Consider the following 6,000-nt stretch of genomic DNA (forward strand, 5'->3'; position numbering starts at 1 on the left):
ATTTGATTTAAAATAAAATATAATTTACACTCATTTTGCAACCAGACTGCAAAAGTGCATTTTCACCAGCTTTTTAAAAATTGATGTATTTAATACTTTAAAAAATAAATTTCATTGCATTACAAGCCTCTTGCAGAAAGACTTACTTCCCCAAGACTTAGCTCACTAGAATATTCCCTCCAAAATGGCATATTGCTTCACAAACTCATGACTTTGGAAAATACGGCCTGCAAAGACAAACTGACAGATCTAACTACAGAACAATAAGTAACTCATTTAGCAAAAAGAAAAGGAGTACTTGTGGCACCTTAGAGACTAACAAATTTATTTGAGCATAAGCTTTCGCGAGCTACAGCTCACTTCATCGGATGCATTCAGTGGGGAGATTTATATACATAGAGAACATGAAACAATGGGTGTTACCATACACACTGTAAGGACAGTGATCACTTAAGGTGAGCTATTACCAGCAGGAGAGTGGGGGCGGGAGGGGGGGAACCTTTTGTAGTGATAATCAAGGTGGGCCATTTCCAGCAGTTGACAAGAATGTCTGAGGAACAGTGGGGGCGGGGGGGAATAACAAGGGGAAATAGTTTTACTTTGTGTAATGACACATCCACTCCCAGTCTCTATTCAAGCCTAAGTTAATTGTACCCAGTTTGCAAATTAATTCCAATTCAGCCATCACTTCAGCACCCAACCAAAACCTCTCCAACGCATCATCAAGGATCTACAACCTATCCTGAAGGATGACCCATCACTCTCACAAATCTTGGGAGACAGGCCAGTCCTTGCTTACAGACAGCCCCCCAACCTGAAGCAAATACTCACCAGCAACCACACACCACACAACAAAAACACTAACCCAGGAACCTATCCTTGCAACAAAGCCCGTTGCTAACTGTGTCCACATATCTATTCAGGGGACACCATCATAGGGCCTAATCACATCAGCCAGACTATCAGAGGCTCGTTCACCTGCACATCTACCAATGTGATATATGCCATCATGTGCCAGCAATGCCCCTCTGCCATATACATTGGTCAAACTGGACAGTCTCTGTGTAAAAGAATAAATGGACACAAATCAGACATCAAGCATTATAATATTCATAAACCAGTCGGAGAACGCTTCAATCTCTCTGGTCACTCGATTACAGACCTAAAAGTTGCAATTCTTCAAAAAAAACTTCAAAAACAGACTTCAACGAGAGACTGCTGAATTGGGATTAATTTGCAAACTGGATACAATTAATTTAGGCTTGAATAGAGACTGGGAGTGGATGGGTCATTACACAAAGTAAAACTATTTCCCCTTGTTTATTCCCCCCCGCCCCCACTGTTCCTCAGATGTTCTTGTCAACTGCTGGAAATGGCCCACCTTGATTATCACTACAAAAGGTCCCCCCCTCCCCCCTCCTGCTGGTAATAGCTCACCTTAAGTGATCACTCTCCTTACAGTGTGTATGGTAACACCCATTGTTTCATGTTCTCTATGTATATAAATCTCCCCACTGTATTTTCCACTGAATGCATCCGATGAAGTGAGCTGTAGCTCACGAAAGCTTATGCTCAAAAAACTTTGTTAGTCTCTAAGTTGCCACAAGTACTCCTTTTCTTTTTGCAAATACAGACTAACACAGCTGCAACTCTGATAACTCATTTAGAAATCAAGTGTAGATCCAAGTTATCAAAAGTCTTCCAGAACCTGAGAAAAACAATCTTGCCGTTACCGTCTTTGTTCACAATTGTTAGCACAAGCAACCCTGACAAACTAAGATGTATAGACTACATAAAAGATGACACATAGTGTTGCCAAAGTGCCAAGGGCACCATGCTCCAAGTATCATAGAGTGTTCAATTCTGACTACCTTCTGGGACTCTCCAAAGAGGTGGATTTTTCAAATGCTTGTAAAAGAAATAACTTCAGATTGCACTCTTGGCTTACTACAACAGAGGAACCCAGACAAAAGGGGACACAGAAACCAAAATTCTTATAATGTTAGCTTGTGGAATAAAGAATGTTAATTAGTACTGGAAAGCTCCTAAACCTTCAGTGCAAGGAGAATGACTAAAAGAAATCTCACATTACATACCAGAAGAAAAAAAATTACAACCAAGAGAAATTACTGACAGAAACTCTACACAAACTACTGTTCATTTACTGAGTACATGGAGGGAAAGGAATTAACCCAAATATACTTGAATATAAACACAATCCTTGCTGAAGAACAATCATCTATCTAGACTGGTTCAGGAACTTAAACTCTAAAAATAACACACACATCTGTGGAGAAATTTTTGACAAATGTGAAATTTCATGGGCAAAATTCACTGCTAGTGCCAATGGTTACAGCTTCATTAAAATCAATGAATTTAATTTCATAAAATTTTATATCAAATGATGTGCATATGTTTGACAGTTGAATTTTGTCAACAGATTGACCACCAATAACTACCACAATCAACAAAGCAGCCATCAGATAACTCTTTCAGTCACTCTGAACATAGATAAAAATTTGTGACCAAAAAAATTAAATGCTCTCACAACATTAACACACTTGTGAGTTACTGAGACCTCCATCAAAAAATCCAGTCAAAACAACAACAATTTATTTAGCTATAGAAAACTTGGGATTAAACGTGAACCCATGCAAGGAATTATTTTGAGTATACTTTCACTTCTTATATAAAACAGCAGTCAGCAAATGCTTTACTTCCCTGAAGACTTTCTGTAACATGCTCAGAATGGCTGATAATAAAATTGTTTTTAAAATGTGTGAAGAGAGACCTGGTCCTTTGTGCTGAATGAGGAGGGACAAGAAAAACTCAAGGGATTGCAACCTGAACCACAAATTGCTTCCCCCCCCCCCCCCCCGTTGTGCAAGAGATTCCCCTCAAGGAATTTCCTATAAAGGAACACCATAAAGTTCAATAAAAACAGGCTTCACAAAGGTGGGAGAAATTTTCTACCTTCCTCTTGTCCTCTCCACTCCAATAGGGTATTTTAAAAACTATTTTATTATATTTTTCAAGTAATACAATCAGTAAAGTGTGAGAGGAAGAGACTACTCTGAGATGTTAAAATGTCAAACTATCACTGAATTATACAATACTCAGCACTGTATTCAATACTTGATTTTTCGATATGTTTCTAGGTTTCTCAAGCCTGGTTCTTTACTAGTGTCCTTTAAATGCTGTTCACTACTTTGCATTTGAACAAGACCTAACACACTTAATGATAGATTCTGAGTGATTTTCAGGGACAATAACTGTGAGCTCAGAAATGTCACAAAAAGTTTCCCAAGTCCCCAGTGTCACTATTTGACATACTGACTTGTCTCTCAAACTAAGAGAGAGCCAGGAAAAGTAATGAAATGCCCCACTATATTTCTGCTTTCTGTACTCTACATAAAGATTTGCTTCTCCTTGCACACTTTCACCTCTTAAACTTAAAACAAAGAAGGGAAGGAAACCTGGAGAGTCCTCTAGCAAATCTCTGAGACAGAAGGAGAGTCAGCACTTAAGTTAATGCTGTGGGAGGCTTAAGATAATTTGGAAATGAAGTTTTAGAAATATTATTTCAAAATTCCCTAGAACCAGGGCTGTCAAGTTTCCTGCAACATTTCTCAGGTGAGGAGAGTGAGTAAATCATTTCTGAAGAGGGAGGGAGGGAACCTCACAAAGATTCGAGCCTCCAGGTGGTCGGGTGAGCTTCTCCACTCACATATGTGAAACCAGAGCCAATCCGCCCAGGCCCTACTGCCCCAGAAGAGCTAGAGCAGACAATGTGGGAGGAAGAAACCCACCCAGTAGGTGGGGAAGGAAAGTGAAGAGGGGCTGCCTGGATCTGATGAGCATCCTGGGGGGGCTTGGGGAGCAGGGGCCCACCTCCTGTTAGGGGGTGCTAGGGATATAATCCCCACCCTTACTCCATTCCCTCCTTTAGGAGACAGTTTGAGGGTGCAACATGCACCTTCCCTGCCCATGTCTGCCTTAAGGGGGGAGCTAACGTACCGCCGCCCCTCCCTCAGGGTCTGCCCTACGGGGGGAGAGGGAATATCGACTCCCCCCTCCCCAGCGTCTACCCTACGGGGGGGTCGGTAGAGAGAATATCGACTTCCCTCCCCCACCGCGCGTCTGCCCTGCGGGGTGAACTCGGGGGGCGGGGGTATTGCCTCCGCCCAGCGTCGGCCCTCCGGGAGGAGGTGGGGATACAGCCGTCTGCCCCCCGCCACGTGCCCCCTACAGGGGCTTGTCCCCCCCCTACCCGTGTCGCTCCTTCGGAGACAAGCCTGCAGAGCAGCTGCCATTATCCGGCCCAAGCCCCGTCTCTACGCAGACACCACCCCAGCGACAGACACAGGCGGGGCCGGGGGCAAACCAGGCGCCTTGCGTGTGAGGCCGGGGCGGGGGGTAGGGGCTGTGGCTGGCCTGCGCCACACCCCGCTCGGCCTCTCCTCTCACGCGAGGCCCCGGCTTCCCCCCAGGCCCTCGTGGAAGATTCGGGAGAGGATTTCTCGTGTGTCTCCCTCCCCCGTTTCCTTCCCTCCCCCATTGCACTTCTCCCCCCCCCCCGGTTATTTATTGTAACTTCAGTGTGGGGGGGCGGGCGCAATCCCGGCCCTTTGCAACTGGAGCCCATGGGTGGGGGGCGCTTTTGTAAACGAGAATAAATAATAGTTAATATCCCCCCCCGCGCAGTTTCCCTGCTCGATTTCCAAGCTGGCTAGGAGATTATCCTCCCCTCACCCCAACAACAAACAAAATCCTACCTTGCACCCCTCCCCCAGCAGCTCCCCACCTTTTATTAATTATGATTATTATTGCCCCCTACCCATTTGCTACCCCTTATTGGGATCCCCTTCTCCTACAGAGCAGCCCTTCCCCTGCTCCCAGCTCCTTGGATCACTGTATAGATTTTGTAGGTTTTTTTTTTTTTTAAGGCGCCATGTTTATAATCCTCCATCATATTTAAAAAAAAAAAAAAAACCTACCCAGCACGAGACACGGTGTCTCCTCACCCCAAAGCCAGGGGGAGAGAGACAGAAACATCATCCACAGGGCTGTAAATTCAAGCCCCCCCACCTCCGCACGCGAACCCCTCCTCCCCAGACTCGAAAGTCTCTCTCACCTTGTGCTGTTGCTGCTGCTTCTGCTGCTGGAAAGGGGGGGGGGAGGACGGGGGAGGGAGAAGTTAAGCCAGGGGAAACTTTTCAATCGCTTCCCCAGGCCGCTGCTGCCTCCTCCTTCCACATATTTTTCCCCCCTCAGAGTTTTATTGTGTCTGAATATTCTCTCCCTCTCCTCTTCTGTCTGTCCACAGTTAAGGTTTCTGGGGTAAACAGGGTTTAGGATGGTGCGAGGGATATTTGGGAGAAGGAGAACTCTAGTGGTGTCTGCTGGAGTTGCTGTTTGTTTCTTTTTCCTTTTCTTTTCTTTTATTATAATCAATTTAAAGCACATTCTTAACTGTTTATTAATTATATATTAGTTTTTAGATCATAATGTCAGGCCAGGACCCTGCAGGGAGCTTATTGCAGGATCAGGAAGTTAAGAGGGAATGTACATGAATCAAGGCAAGATAGCGTGCACAATATCACAATACAATCTAGAAAAGGAGTACTTGTGGCACCTTAAAGACTAACAAATTTATTTGAGCATAAGCTTTTGTGAGCTACAGTTCGCTTCATCGGATCTGATGAAGTGAGCTGTAGCTCACGAAAGCTTATGCTCAAATAAATTTGTTAGTCTCTAAGGTGCGATAAGTACTCCTTTTCTTTTTGCGAATACAGACTAACAGGGCTGCTACTCTGAAACAATACAATCTAGAAATTCTGGACAAAATTTTTAGAAGGGACCACTGATTTTGGACACCCAAAAACAGAAGCATGCAAAATCCATGGCTACTCCTGAAAATTTGGCTGCATACGCTTAGCTATGGTGTGATTACAGAATGGCTTTTTAATAAATTATTATTGCTGGGTGCATTTTGAATGT

General features: G+C 44.1%; 1 protein-coding gene across 4 annotated transcripts in view; it reads right to left on the minus strand.

Moving 5' to 3' along the window:
* ZMYND11 (zinc finger MYND-type containing 11) overlaps nt 1–5,344 on the minus strand; it is a 160,477-nt gene extending 155,133 nt beyond the window's left edge. The window contains exon 1 of one of the 4 annotated variants that reach the window (XM_074946257.1): nt 5,135–5,344. The gene's annotated coding sequence lies outside the window, so the exon portion shown is untranslated. Of the gene's footprint in view, nt 1–4,270; nt 4,401–5,134 lie in introns of those variants that run through there. The other 3 variants (XM_074946253.1, XM_074946254.1, XM_074946255.1) reach the window with 3 other exon arrangements.
* Nucleotides 5,345–6,000: the final 656 nt, after the last annotated feature.

The sequence above is a fragment of the Natator depressus genome, chromosome 2 (genome assembly GCF_965152275.1).
Source record: "Natator depressus isolate rNatDep1 chromosome 2, rNatDep2.hap1, whole genome shotgun sequence".
Taxonomy (NCBI): Eukaryota; Metazoa; Chordata; order Testudines; family Cheloniidae; genus Natator; species Natator depressus.